This window comes from Heteronotia binoei, chromosome 8 (assembly GCF_032191835.1).
Source record: "Heteronotia binoei isolate CCM8104 ecotype False Entrance Well chromosome 8, APGP_CSIRO_Hbin_v1, whole genome shotgun sequence".
Classification (NCBI taxonomy): domain Eukaryota; kingdom Metazoa; phylum Chordata; class Lepidosauria; order Squamata; family Gekkonidae; genus Heteronotia; species Heteronotia binoei.
The window spans coordinates 70,592,410-70,608,049 of NC_083230.1; the positions used below are offsets into that span (position 1 = coordinate 70,592,410).

The 15,640-nt window shown below is 47.8% G+C and overlaps 1 protein-coding gene across 3 annotated transcripts in view; it reads right to left on the minus strand.

Annotated features, from left to right (window-relative positions):
• The window catches only part of USP44 (ubiquitin specific peptidase 44), a 31,445-nt gene extending 18,663 nt beyond the window's left edge, over positions 1–12,782 (minus strand). The window contains exon 1 of one of the 3 annotated variants that reach the window (XM_060245212.1): positions 12,355–12,782. The gene's annotated coding sequence lies outside the window, so the exon portion shown is untranslated. Of the gene's footprint in view, positions 1–11,783 lie in introns of all 3 variants that reach the window. The other 2 variants (XM_060245213.1, XM_060245214.1) reach the window with 2 other exon arrangements.
• Between the last annotated feature and the right edge of the window lie 2,858 nt (positions 12,783–15,640).

The window sequence follows — 15,640 nt, forward strand, 5'->3', positions numbered from 1 at the left end:
CCAGTTGGAAAGTGCATTGGAAGTGGATTGAAAGTAGGGTTGAAATCCCCAGTTGGGGGCAGGGGATCCCCCAGATATGGAGGCCCTCCCCCACTTCAGGGTCATCAGAAAGCCAGGGGGGAATGTTTGCTGGGCACTCTATTAATAATAATAATAATAATAAAAAAAAATTATTTTTATATCCCACCCTCCCCCGCCAAGGCAGGCTCAGGGCGGCTCACAGGACATGGTATATACCATGATTACAATAAAATACATCATTACTATAAAAGACAGTTAAAATATAGCTAAATTACATTCATAAATTAAGTTAAATAAAACAGTTAAAACCATTATAGATTATCAATTAAGGTGCTACAGTTCAATATATGTATAGGATGGCTAGATGTCATTACCCGGGCTCCATCTTAAAAGCAAGTTGAAAGAGGATGGTTTTGCAAGCCCTGCGAAACTGATTTAGATCTTGCAGGGCTCGCACCTCCTCTGGTAGTTGATTCCACCATTGGGGAGCCATTGTTGAGAAGGCTTGCTCCCTCATTGATTTCAGTCTGGCCTCCCTTGGTCCAGGGTTTTTTAAAAGATTTTGAGAACTAGATCTCAGTGCTCTCTGAGGAACATATGGAGAGAGGCAGTCCCTAAGGTAGGCAGGTCCTCGGCCATATAGGGCTTTAAAGGTAATAACCAGCACCTTATAACGAACTCGGTACACAATTGGCAGCCAGTGCAGTTCCCGCAGCCTAGGCTGTACGTGTTCCCACCGAGGTAGTCCCACTAACAGCCTGGCCGCTGCATTCTGCACTAGCTGCAGTTTCCACGTTCGGTATAAGGGCAGCCCCATGTAGAGGGCATTACGGTAGTCCAGCCTCAAGGTGACTGTTGCATGGATCACAGTTGCCAGGTCGCTGCAGATTTAGCAGTGGCAGCTATCTGGGCCTCCATTGTCAAGGAAGGCTTCAGTAGCACTCCCAAGCTCTTGACCCTACGCACTGGTGTCAGTGACGCACCATCAAAGGTTGGTAGGGGGATCTCCCCTCCTGGCCCGCCACGACCTATGCAAAGGACCTCAGTCTTCGCTGGATTCAGCTTTAGCCCACTCAGCCTGAGCCAACCCGCCACGGCTTGCAGCACCTGGTCCAGATTTATAGGGACATTCGTCAGTCTGATTCCCATAGGGTATAATGAAGAATTGATCCATGGGTCCCGGTTGTTTTCGTACGCCCACTTGGTAAAAGTTGTCCACGTGTGGTTGTAAATCCGTCTAGTTGCTGGTCACCTGGCCTGAACCATGATTTCAACCACCTCCCTGGGGAACCCCTGGGTCTTGAACCCTGACCTCTCAGTCTCCATACTGTCAGTTGTAACCATTCTGGGTCTGTGTGTAGCACAGGACCCTGGTGTAATAAATCTGGTCTGAGTGGCAGTCTCCATGGTTCTGAGACCACCATCTGTATCAGCGCATCCACCCCTTCTGCAGCTGGCTGCATCTGGAAAGGAATCAGTCCACTTGACACTTTCTCAAGGTTGCTAGAAGATCCATCACAGGAAGTCCAAATCTGTTCACTATCTGGGTGAAGACTTCTCTGTTAAAAGGCCCACTCTCCTGGGTCCAGGTCCTCCCTGCTTAGCCAGTCTACCTGGCAGTTGGCCTGGCCCTTGAGGTGCTCTGCTCTTATGCTTGTGACATTCTCTTCTGCCCATAGAAGCAGAGCTCGTGCTTCCTGAAAGAGGGACTTTGATCTGGTGCCCCCTTGCTGGTTTATGTGGGACTTTGTTGTCATGTTCTCGGTGTGCAAGCGGCTGAAGGCTACCAGTGCCAGTCTGACTGCCCATAGTTCCAGCCAGTTGATGCTGTGCTTCATTTCTGTCTCTGACCATTTTCCTTGTGCTACCTGATGCCTGCAGTGTGCTCCACAGCCTCACTTGCTGGCATGTGTTGTGACCACCATCTGTTGTGGCTGGATGAAACCGGTCCATTTGCTCAGGTTCACTGACATTGTCCACCATTTCAGCTCCCTCTTGAGATCGTCTGTCACCACAATCCATGCCTCCATCTGACAATGTCCTTCTGGTAGGGAAGAAGCATCCACTGTAAGGCTCTGGCATGAAAATGTGCCCATGGCACCCATGGTACTATATCTATGCAGAAGATCATCAGCCCCTGAACCGCTGCCAGATGCATTTGGTCAGCTTGCCTCTGAGACCTGATGCTTGTCACCAGGTTGTGGATCTTTTGTTGCTTGTCCTTTGGTAGAAACACGGTGGCTTGGGATTTAAACACCCTGGCCCCGAGATGCACTAGGTCTCTCATTGGTATCATGTTGCTCTTGTCCTCGTTGATAAGGAACCCATGCCTGCGCAGGACGGCAGCCGTTCTCTCTGTGTAATGCATGGCTGTTGTGTGGTCCTTTACCCGTATTAAATTGTCGTCCAGATATGGGTAAGCATGGATGCCCTCCAGGTGAAAACGCGCTATCAATGCCACCATTACCTTGGTGAAGACCCTGGGCGCTGAAGAAAGGCCAAAGGGCAAGGCTTTGTATTGGAAATGCTGCCCTTGGAAATAAAAGCGGAGGAAACATCTGGATTCCAGGTGTATGGGAATATGTAGATAAGCCTCCTTGAGGACCATGGATGTAAGGAAGCCCCCTCGGTGCAGCACTTGTAAAATATGTTGTAGGGACCCCATTCTGAACTTCCATTTTTGCACCCACTTGTTGAGGCCTCTCAGGTTCAACATCGTTCTCCAGTCCCCTGATTTCTTTGGGACAACAAATAGGATGGAGTAGACCCCTTTGTAACACTGTTTCTCTGGAACTTCCTATGCCCCATAGGTGATGGCATGTTGCAGGAGGAGTTGTCTGACTTTTAATTTTGGTACTGGGGAGGATGTGAAGCTGTAAGGTGAGGTAGTGTTGTATTCTATTTTGTAGCCTTGATGAATGATGGACAATACCCAATGGTATGTGGTGGTGTTGCTCCAAGTCTCTGCAAATGCCTGGGGCTGGCCTCCAATCTGATAGTCATGCGGTTTGCTTTTTGGTTGCGGCACCCTTACATTCCTGAAGGATGTGGATTGTCTTGAGTTGTTACTGGATCCATACCTGAATGGTCTGAAACCTCTGTAGCCCTTGCTGTCTCAAACCTTGAGTTGAATATCGAAAGCTCTGAAAGGACTGTGCAGGCCGGCTTTTGTAGTCCTTATCCTTACGGAAAGATGAAGGCATGGCCTTTTTCTTTTCCTTTGTCTCTACCAGAACCTTATCCAGGTTTGCTTCGCCAAAAAGTGTAATCTGCCTGAGAACTTCTCTGTAGATAGATTGCTCTTGGAGAAAGTGTCCACTTTCCAATATTTTAGCCAGATGTTGTGACGAATTATGATGCCTGCTGCCTGTGCCCTGGCACAGAACTAAACGTTGTCCTGCAATTCATCCGAAGCAAATTCAGCTGCTCTCTTTATTTTTAAAAGGGCCCTCCTTAGCTCCAGTGGTGAGACATCTGGGTTCTGGATAAGATTGTCTGCCCAAATGACAATGGCTCTAGTGAAATTTGAGAGTACTGCTGCAGAGTGCAAGGCTAGTGACATTGTCTCATGAGCTTTTTTGAGAGCTGACCCATTCTTTCTATCTGTAGTATCCTTCAAAGTATTTCCCCCATTCTTCGGTAGAACAGCTCCAGAATGTAGGGCCATTACTGTAACCATTCTGGGTCTGGGTGTTCCACCAGGGGAACCTTTAGGTCCTCCATTGTCTCTGCTGGTAACATATAGAGTTTCTTGGCCATTGATAACAAGGAGTTTCCGCCTCCAGGGATGGCCCACTCTGCCTTCACGATATTGTCAAAGAAGTCTGTGAAAGGAGAAATGGTCTGTACCTTGACTGGTTTCTTGAAGCGCCTTGTGTCCAGTTGAGCTGAAACTGAGGATATAGGCTTCTCTGTTTCCTGCATCTGGTAGTTCAGTGTGGAAATCACATTACTCAGCAATCGCTGGAAGTATTCCATTTGAAACAGTCTAGATGAGGAGGTCTGAGATTCAGATTCTTGCCCTGACCATTCACCATCCTCCTGCTCTGATCCTCCGTCTCCCAGAGAGGTAATCAAGGATGCAGCATCTCCTCTGTCTGATCCAGATGAGGGGGGAGTCTCTGCTGAAAGCTATTGTGATAATTACTACTTAAAGGTGCAAGCCGCTCTGCCCCAGCCTCCTCCTCCCCTGATGCCTCTGATGCTGTTGGTTGTGCAGGTCTGGCGGGGTCTCTGGATCTCTTAGAGGGGTGTGTGGCGGACCTTGATTCTGAAGAGGAATTGGGGAAAGCATGATCTCTGTGACCCCTGTGGCCCTTGGATACTGCCATTCCCCTCTGCACTGAAGCAAGGTGATCCTCTGCGGTGCTGGTCACCCCCCCCCTTGCATTCCAAAGTTGGGTGCCCATGGGGAAGGAAGAGGGCAAGGGGACCCCATCATAGGCCAAAACCGAGGGAGGGGCTGGCTGAAACTGTGGGGGCAAAAAGGGGCCAGGTGCCATGTTGTAGCTTGTTGCACCCTGCTGCTGTAAGGGCTGAAGTGGCTGTGGAGGCCCTAGGGGGTGTTGGCTAGCCTGCCCTCAACTCCTAGGCACACCCACACCTGCCCAAGGACCTAGGCCTGGTTCTGGCACTCCTCCATTGGGGCCTCCCCCCAGCACTGGAACAGGCTCACAATGTGGGCTCGCCGGCCCTTTTTGCTTCCCGCAGCGTCTAGTCGCTTCCTTCCCGTTGGCTGCCCTGCAGGCCGACTTCTTAGTCACTTTCTTCGGGCGCAGAGAGGAGCAGGAGCCTGCAGGCTCGGACCGCTCAACCTCCCTGTTGCCACTGCTGTTGTTTGCCGGGGGCTTCTCAACCTCCCTGATGGCTGTTTGTCGCTTGCTGTGGTCTTACTCATTCCCTCCTTCACCTCCAAAGCCTCGGGGGTTAAGGGACCTGGCGCCATTACTTCCTCTGACTCCCATGCCGGCTCCTCTGCCCGAAGCCTCAGACAACGGAGGGGGTCTCTTCCTGTTGGTCTTCTTGGATGGCGTGGGAACAGCCTCTGTAGCCGGCATTTCTTGATCGCTCATGCTTTGAGCTGCTGCAAAACTCTCTTCTGCAGGCTCTGCCTGTAAACAACGCCATGCACTCACTTAAAAAAAACTTGGAGCAGGAGCTCAAGTGACCTATTGAGTATAGGGCTATACAGACAGTTGATCCTGGAACATTTAGAAAGAATGGATGTGATTACTAAGAGCCAGCATGGTTTTCTCAAGAACGAGTCATGTCAGACTAACCTGATCTCTTTTTTTGAGAAAGTGACTACTTTGCTAGATCAGGGGAATGCTGTAGACATCGTTTATCTTGATTTCAGTAAGGCTTTTGATAAAGTTCCACATACTATCCTTGTTGACAAGTTGATAAAATGTGGTTTGGATCCTGTTACCGTTAGGTGGATCTGTAACTGGTTGACAGATCGCACCCAAAGAGTGCTTGTGAATGGTTCCTCATCCTCTTGGAGAGGAGTGACAACTGGAGTGCCTCAAGGATCTGTCCTGGGACCTGTTTTGTTCAACATCTTTATCAATGATTTGGATGAAGGAATAGAGGGAATGCTTATTAAATTTGCAAATGATACGAAATTGGGTGGAGTTGCAAACACAGAAGAAGACAGAAACAGGATACAGGATGACCCTGACAGGCTAAAACCAATAAAATGAATTTTAACAGGGAGAAATGTAAAGTTCTGCATTTAGGTAGGAAAGACCACATGCATGGTTATAGGATGGGGGAGACTTGTCTTAGCAGTAGTATGCGCGAAAAAGATCTAAGGGTCTTAGTGGATCATACACTGACCATGAGTCAACAGTGTGATGCGGTGGCTAAAAAGGCAAATGCAGTTTTGGGCTGTATCAACAGAAGTATAGTGCCCAGATCACGTGATGTGATGGTACTTTACTCTGCTCTGGTAAGATCTCATCTGGAGTATTGTGTTCAGTTTTGGGTACCACATTTTAAGAAGGACATAGACGAGCCGGAACGGGTCCAGAGGAGGGCAGCGAAGATGGTGAGGGGTCTGGAGACCATGAGGAAAGGTTGAAGGAGCTGGGGATGTTTAGCCTGCAGAGGAGGTGGCTGAGAGGTGATATGATCACCATCTTCAAGTACTTGAAGGGCTGTTGTGGCGGAACCGGCCTGAGTCTGATTTCAGATCCGGTCCTGTCAACTCCCTTTTGAGTTGCCAACTCCTGAAGGGAACTTATCTTCTTCCCGCCACTAGGGCACACTGCCACCACCTGTTCAATTTAGGGGTTCCTGACCGAGAGGAACAGGACTCCCAATCCCCCTTCCTGCCAGTTCTGAGGCCTGGCCTCAAGGTCCTCTGCCAACCCAGCACTTGGTTATGACAGAGACCAAAGTCCTTCTTTGGGAGGCCCCTGGAGGATTGGCACTCTTGCCAAATGTATGCCTTCCCCCTTCCCTGGACTCCCCTCTTGCAGTAGAGTGGTCTAAGGCGGTTGGGGAAACTATGTGGTACAGAGGAACTACCTTTTAAAAAGACAAAACATTTATTTAAAATGTATAGCTATATACATTTTAAAATAGTGAACAGAAGAAATAAATCAAACTAGGGAAAAACGCTCCTTCTTTCCCTAATATATACTTGCCCTGGCCGTACCATCCAGAACAGACAGACTCACCAACCCAACTGACTGAACTCAAAGCCCAACTCCAACTCTTGGCTTCCTGCCAAAAATCACTAATATAAAACCCAGTTCCCACCCAGGAACTGGTTTTCTCTCCTGCAGCCTTCTAGGAGACCAGCCTGAAAGACTTCCTGCCTCTCTAGGAGGCCTCCTCAGAATTGCTGCTTCCAGACCGGAGGGGAGGGGGGAGGAGGAAGAGACTAGGTCGAAGCCTGAGTCCAGTTTGATGGCCTCTTCCTGCCAACTCTCAGATAACCACAGCTTAAAATGGCGTTTTGCCACAGCTGTCACATAGAGGATGGTGTGGAATTGTTTTCTGTGGCTCTGGAAGGTAGGACCAGAACCAATGGGTTGAAATGAAATCAAAAGAATTTCCAGCTCAACATTAGGAAAAACTTCCTGACTGTTAGAGCGATTCCTCAGTGGAACAGGCTTCCTCGAGAGGTGGTGGGCTCTCCTTCCTTGGAGGTTTTTAAACTGAGGCTAGATGGCCATCTGATAGCAATGAAGATCCTGTGAATTTAGGGAGAGGTGTTTGTGAGTTTCCTATGCAGGGGGTTGGACTAGATGACCCTAGAGGTCCCTTCCAACTCTATGATTCTATGAACTGGAGAGGTCAGCCTGGTCTCTCTGATAGGAGCCACACATAACGAAAGAAATTTGCATACCCCTATCGAGTGAGCAGAGGCGTGACCTAACCACTTCTGGATGACTTCCCCCCACTGAAGGAGAACTTTAAATGCATGCTCACAGTAGTTGGCAGCTCTGTGAAAGGTACCATGCTGCATGCCTGGGAGAGGAGAGGGGAGGGAAGTGCACTGTGCTTGGTCCTCCAAGGCCCTGCCATCCAAGGAAGGTAGGCAGACACCTGAACTCTCTGTCTCCACGCCTCTCCCACTCTGTGAGAAATGGAAGAGGACCGAGCAAGGGACGGGCCACACCATGCATTCGAGTCAGCATGAGCAGGGATGGGGTGCCCACCCCCACGACGAGGTGGTGCCCCAGGTGGCTGCCTACTTCGCTGACTCCCATGTGCTGACCCTATGAGTGGTGCTCATGTCACCACTGCCTCTTTTGTCTGCCTGGGATGTGGGCAGGCCAAGTGCTAGGGGCCCACGCCCCCTCACCCATGCCTGCCCTCCTGCCACACTCATATCTGTGGGGAGAGCAGGTGACATGGCATTGAAGGAGAGCAAGCAGCCCATTGTAGCCTAATTTGAAAAGAAAGAGTGACGACTATTTGCAGGTGGAAAGGGGGCTTGAGTATAGAGAGTATAAAATATAGAGTATGTTTCTCTGGTGCTGAACTCTCTGCCCCCCCCATTGTGATGGAACATTCCTTTTCTGCCCGTTGAAGATATTTAACTGTTTTCTGTCAGAGTTTGCTTCAGTGTATATAGTTATTAAATGATGTTCAATATTACTTAAGCAAGTATGATATTAGTTCACACTGGATTCAACCACAGACTGTGCTGTAAATGAAGAGGTGGAATATTGCCCCATAAGGAAGAGTTTCTGGCATATTTATAAATAGAATATATATATATATACCTCACCTCCCAAGCAGTAGGGGCAGGGTGTGTGTGTGTACTGGGCAAGTGCAACTTGGTGGGGAGTGTTAGTTGGAGGCAGCAAAATGGTGGCAGTGTTGCTTGTGGAGGGGATGGACTAAGGGGAGGCAGTAGTAATCAGTAAGGCTCCAGGAGAACCTTTCAGCAGAGAACTGTCTCACTCAAAGGTCAGTGGCTATCTGATGGGGTTCTGGCCTGACAGGGCCAGCAGTAGGCAGGTCACAGAGAGGCTACCCAATGATGGGGGGAGTGGTGACAGGGTGCATGGCCACTCCTGTGGTAGCCACATCTTCCAATAAAAATTGAGGATCGAGCCAATACATTTAGCTTTTATTATATCTACGATGTGGTGCAGCCATATTTGGAATGCCATACAAAACTGACCATCTCAAAAAGGAGAGCCAGAAAAGCTGAAGAAAAATGCAAAATTGTCATCATGAAGTTAGAGCAGGGGTGCCAGATCTGACATAAATGAGACCTTGTTGGGCCAGGTCATGTCTGTACCTATTTAAGATTAGGTAGCAGAGATATAAACTTTATAAAACACAAACACAAGTAAAGACTTTTTAAAAACCCTTAAATCATGCTTCAAATATTAGCACTTGTTGGTCTTAAAGGTACTTTCTTTGTTTCTTTCCCATGCGACCCAGGGAACTGGGCAAAGGAAGCTCTGGCTCTTTTCTTCCTTCCCCAGGGGACTATGAAGGGGAGGAGCCTCAGCCAATAGAAGGAAAAGAGGCTTGGCTCAGTAGCTCTGCTGTGTGATTGAGAGAGCCTGGCAAAGCAAGTCCTCCCTCCCCCTCCTTCCTCCCCAAAGGAAGAGCCTCAGCCAATTGAGAAAACAGAGGTTTTGCTCTGTAGCTCCTGTGCTGTTGACCAAGCCTGGCAAAGCAAGCTGTGATGCAAAAGGAAGTAAGAGCGAGGGAGAAGGAAGCTGTAATGCAAAAGGAAGTAAGAGCGAGGGAGAAGGAAGAGCGAGGGAGAAGGAAGCAGTCAGTCAGTTGCTTAGGGGCCTGATAGGAGCCCTCCAGGGGCCTGATTTGGCCCCCGAGCCGCATGTTCAACACCCCTGAGCTAAAGTCTTTTCCTTAAAAGGAAAGTCTAATTGTTTAGCTGTCTGTTTGATCTTTTGTATCTTTTTTGTTAAGTCCCAAAGGAAAGAGGAACAGGAGAGGACATGATATATGACATGGCAGAGATTTACAAAACTACAGTATAGACAAAATGATCTCCCCTTCCATACTTCAAACTTGGAATAATCCACCAAAAATCACTGAAAAGCTCAGACAGCAGAAAGTAGTTCTCAAAATGCATACACTTATGGAATTCACTGGTACAAAATGAGACAGCAGCTACTTGCTTGGGAAGTAAAGGCTTATCAATGGAGAGTAGGAGGACAGAAAAGATAGGGTTATCAACAGGTATTAGCTATGATAGCTGAATATAACTCTTTAGTTTCAGACAAGGGCAAATAACTAGGAACAGCTGTCCACCTCTTCCTTTTAAGTTTTCCAAAGGCATAGAACTCTTCTCTTTTGGAAAGAAACCGCTGGACTAGCTGAGCTTTCAGTGTGAGCAAATAAGGCTCAGATGGGTGCAAAGAGAATTGTATAGTAGTAAAAGAACAGGAGACAGGGTAGTTGAATCCCCACTCTGCCATTGAATCTTGCTGAATGCCCCTGAGCCACTCTGCCAAACTTACCTCACAGGTTGCTGATGTGAAGATAAAAGGGGAAGACTGCTTTGGGTACCCACTATGTCATAAGCTGCTTTGGGTACCCACTAGGGAGAAAAGTGGGGTATAATAACACATATACACTTATACTTATGCAGAATGGGAAGCAGCTTTGTTTTTATTTATAGTGGTTCCTTATTTTAACTTTTAAAAGAACTAGAAGTCTCTCTATGGCCATTTTAGGTTCTTTTCTCTTTCAGTAGCTGCCCAAACCAGGGAGGAAGCAATGACATATTTCTATTTTCATCCTGTCATTATTCCAACAAAGTCACAGTCAAGAGACACTTACATAGTCCTCCAGTGAACTGAGGACCAAAGTATACAGAATTTTGGAGATCCATAATCAGATATTCCACTTATTTAAATTTACTTTAACAGCACTAATTGAATCAGATCAACAGATCCCAACTGGGAAGAAAAGTGGGATATAAGTGAAGTAAACAAACATAACTATTCCAAAAGAGACATTTTAATGGGTCTCAGTCTTTAAAACCCAATTTTATTTGAAGATAGGAGGCTTTTCAGAATTCCAGAAATGATGGAGTAGCTCTTTTTAATATATACTGTGTTGCTTTATTATAATTTACATTTCATTATAGCTCTTTGATCATCTGTTGCTAAATCTGCTAATTCATGTCTCATAGATTTTCCCTCCCCCATACCTTAAGAAATTCCATCAATGAGATTTATCCAGAGGCCCTAAGAAAGGGAGACTCAAAAGAGTCTGTGCCTCATTCCAGTTACTTAAACACAACAAAAGAATTCAAGTGTGGGGCCTAAACACTGCACTTGACTGCTTATTCTAAGAACTCTGATGTATAAAGTAACACGTCTAAGGAATATTTGGAAATAAGCTGAAATTAACACAGTAAGTTTTTCATTTGACTAAACATGCAGGTTGCAAACATCTCAGAATCCAGTACAAATCAGAGGTGTTTCCTATACTTCCATTGGCTCCTGATTGTGGAATAAAATCAGATGTCAATAAAACTTATCTCTAGGAATGCTGCTGGGGATAACAGCCTTCAGGTGCATACTCAAGATCACTTAACACATTTTGTGATCCTTTTGTTACTCAAAATCAGGATAGTAAAGGCTAGTAAGTAAGATGATGGGGTTGTCCCATAATTTCCAGTGTATGTTTCTTATTCAACTGATTTTTTGTTAAGACTAAACATACACAACACAGTTAAAGCATGCTTTCACATTCAGCCTGATGAAGTCCTCTGGAAAACTCCAAAGCTTGCAGACTGTACTGTTATTTTGGTTGGTCTTCATAAAAGGTATATGTTTGGTTTAGGATTTTTCTGTGAAACAACACAGCTACCTACTTTTTAAAAAATGAAATCAGACTTAAACTTTTAGGCGAACAGACTTCTAAAGCAGGAAGTACTTATTCTAAATCAGTCAATGAAGAGTAAACAGAAGAGATCTTAAGTTCTACCTACTGCATCAGCTTTCCCAGTAATAATATGCATATTGCTGGGAACGAGGACATGGATTCAACGAAGTGCCAATGTACTAACTATATTACATGACTTATGATTCACAATATCCTCTGTTTTCAGAAAACCCTCTTATTTCCGTTACAAGTGCTTCTTTTGGAAGTCAGCTATCTCTGAAATGTAAATCTTAACCGACCCCAAACACCTTCCGATTTGCCGAACAAAGTCCCAGCCAGATGACCGTAAAACAGCCATCTCTTTTTGCAAGGTTTTATGGCCTCCTTTCCCCTCCAACCACCTCAAAGACAAAATATGTAGTCACCTGGAACGGCTTTTAACCTTCCGAGGCCGACAATTCACGGAGATTGCCTCTGCATGAGCTTCTTTCCACCCCTTAAACTATTTGCAAGGATTTAAGAAGAGGAGACGCCTCAGAGGCCCGCCCACCATACTGCAAGACAGGAAGAAAATAAGCCAGCAGCACCCCAATAGCTGGATTCCCACACTAGCCATAGGGACGCCTCCTAGCCGGGCTCTCCGATCTTCAACACCGCAACAGAAGCAGCCTTTACTTTTCCTCGTGGCGGCTAACGGGAGAGAGGCTTCCCCAGGCGAGCGTAGGAGAAGTTCCCTCCTCTATCCGGCTCCCTCGGAGAGGCGCCAAAACCGAACTCGGGATCTAGGGCTTCCCCGAGAGATGGGGAGAGCTGAGGGTAGTAACAGGCAGAACCGGTCTGTCTCTCTTTTCTTCCTTCTCCACCTCCTCCCGCAATCGGTAGGTGCCGCCACCCTGCGCTTCTGCACCTCCGTCAGGATGGCCGTGGCCCGTCTCTCACCTGCCTGACCTGGGGCATACCGCGAGGGTGGGGGAAGCCCGTTTAGCTGTTCACTACCTCATGCAGCCATCGTCCCCGAAGCCACCGCTCACCAGCCGCCGCCATCTTGTGCGCCGCGCGCTTCAGCTTAGCTAGTAACCGCCCCCTTGAAGCGTCAGCTCCTCTGCCCTCCCTTCGGTTCACACACCAGAGCGGGCCCGCCGTGGGGAATCCTCGAGCGCCTTTCTGGGTGATGCTCATCTTGTGCTCCTTGCTGCTCGAGGCCAAACCAAACGGCTGCTCATCTATTCCCTTCCTTTGCAAAGGTGCCAGAGTTCCCCAGAAAGCCCGCTTCTGGCTTTTTATTTACCCAAGGCGATGGCTAGAATCGAAAGACAAGAAACCGCCTTTTCCTAGCTTGAGGTTTAGTTAGCGCCGAAAGACGAACAACCGCCGCAGCACGCAGCCTAGCCGCCTCCCTATTAAGCGCAAGCTTACCTGGAAGTAGGAGCCCCATTCACAGTTATTGCAGCACTCCTTTTACGAATGGCGTTTGTTGCTGTGGCGAATACGCGAAGTGGGAAGGGTCGGGCGGCGGAGGCCAGAGACTTTTCTCCATAGAAGGTGAATATGAGCAATGGTTCTGCAGCCATGCTCACACGGTGTCCCCAAACGTTTGGGGTCCTCTTCGCCATTGATTTATTTATTCTGCCTTTAGATAAAATATGAATCATCAATGAAATCGGTGGAACTTACTTGTGAGTAAATATGGTTAGTAGTCATAAATGCCTGACATTCATCTGGCATATCTGAACAAGTATTATTTCCGTATTATTTGTCAAGGGTTTTTGGGAGGCGGGGTCTCTGTTGATTTATGGCGACCGGTAAGGTTTTCAAGGCAAGAGACAGGTGGTTTGCCATTGCCTGCCTCCTCCTAGCAACCCACCCAATAGTGACTGGGGCAACTGAGATCGGACTAGTTTGGGCTATGCAGGGCAAGGCAGATAGCAGAGTACAAAACTAAGGTTAGATTTAAGCCAAGGAGTTCCTGGCATAAAGCTCAGACTTTTAAACCACTCGTTCTTTAATACCATTTATTACAGAAGTTGCTTAAAATGTGCTATGCACACAAATAAATAAAAGGCACATGTCTCCATATGCAATGCAGTTTCCACAGCTCAGAACAGTTCTTGAAAACATGAGAAAAGAAGGGTAGAGTGGAAGGAGGAACAAGCTTTGTCTCATAGTTAAAGCAGTAGTTCTCCGCTTTTTTTGAAGTAGCATTCACTTCTAATTTTATGTAATTTGTATGTGTAACTTTATTACACTTCAGAATCTTGAATTTCTGTGAAAAATGAGAAGTACAATTGAAGTACATAAATAAAGTTATTTATTTTGAGGATTGACTTGCAAAGTAACATGCTACATTCTTGCTGTCCTTGTATATCCTTTAACCTTTTAAAAAGTTTAGTATTTATAAATATATAGCATTACTGACTAACAGTTATAACTGTTTTCCAAATTATGCAGAGATAAAACACAAATTTCAGGTCAAGCCTATCCTGTTCTTTCTCCTTGCCAAGGGAACCAACTGTGAGAGATTTGAAACCCTCTTTTGGTCCTGACACAGTTTGAGAATCTCTGAATTGCTGTCACCCCATAGAAGAAAGTTATATTATTTCAGTACAGATAGGAAGGCAAGTAATTGTTAAGGGGTATATTCCCCACATCCATGCCTTATATCCTTTTGTTCTCAGCAACATGAAGGTTCCATTTAACTGTAGTAATGTTAAAGAACAGTCATAATAATAATTTCAGGAAATACTATAGCAAAGAGCAAAAGGAATTACCAAAGCCAATTGGCAATGTGGAATTGAAATGTTAAATATAGTATTTTGATAATGATTGTCATTTATGTACATTCACTCGTGCATTTTGTTGCTACCTCTTTTTTTTTTTACTTAAGACTTAGGTAATGCTAAGCTGCCTCTAAAAATTGGTAAAGGGATGGGATCTAAGAGACATCATTAATGAACAGGTGGCAAGTACAGTCCCTTAGCATTATGCTTTTCTAAAACCATTGACTTAAAAGGATTTAAGAGGCTCAACTCTCTTTAGGATTGCATTGTAAGAGACTAACAGCCCAATCCAGACATTTGTGGCGGCCAGCCACTCAGGCGTGGGCGGATCTATGGTGCCGCTCATTGGCTTCCAAAGGGGTTTTGGGTGCTGGAGCACGGGGCGCCCAGGCCGCCGCCTGTAGATGTGTAAAATATGCTGGAGTGTGGGCTCCCAGAGCGGCGCGAGGGTGGGGACAGGAGGGGGTGCTTCCACAGGGACGCCAGGGATTGGCTGGTGGCAGCTGGGGAGCCAGCCCACATGACATTCGGCAGCGGAGAGAGTGCTCCCCAGCGATAGACTGCCCACATGCCCCACCCCCCTCATGCACACACCTAGCCCTATGGTGTGGCTGTGTAATCCTTGGGGAAGTATCCGGTCAGCACTTACCACTAGCTCCATGGAGCAGCCTGCCTGCCAAAGCGGCAAAGCTGAGCCCCTGTCAGTGTCTCTCCCGTGGGCTGCATGGTCGGATGGCGTCCCAGATGTCGCGGAGGCCCCCTGTCAGGACACAGTAGGCCACTCGCTGCAGACACCCATGCACCAAAGGTGCCGGCGACAGTCGCCGCGGTGGCTTGCGCTCGTGTCTGCCCTCAGAGAATTGGACACCCATGAGGGGCGCGAGGCGGTTTCAAAGTGGCTGTGTGCAGGACTCACCTCCCCCCACCCCCAGCGTCCCCTTGAATAAGGACTCAACGCAATGTGCAGGGATAAGATTTATTAAAGCCCCAGGCTGCAGAGGGGCTGCTGCCCAGCCCCCTTACAGGAAGCCGTCTTGAGCCGCAGCGGGCAGAGGCGGCCACTCGAGGGGCGGAGCCGTGGGGCAGCCGGTCCCCTGTCAGGGGCGGGTGCAGCGTCCCTGTCATCATCCCCAATGGCACCCACATGCAGCGTCTCCCCACCCGCCTCACCGGGGGGCCTGTCTTGGGAGTGGCAGGAGCAACCCCTCTGCCAGCCACCAGGGACTGGTCGATATTGGTGAGCAGCCGCTCCACCCTCGTGCCCCACTCCTGTGACTGCCTTGCCATGGCCTGGAGACTGGATAGGTGGCCAGTGGCCGTGGACATGATCCCTGCCATCCAGCGTTGGCCTGTGGCCGTAGCCTTCCGCCATTCCCGGTGCCCCTCCAGCCTGTTCCACTCTATGGCTGCCCACATGGAAGACAGGGTTGCGGGGATTCTTTGAGCCGGCCGTGGTCCCCAAGCCCTGATTCCCCGTTCCTGGCCACCTGCACAGCCTTCTGCAT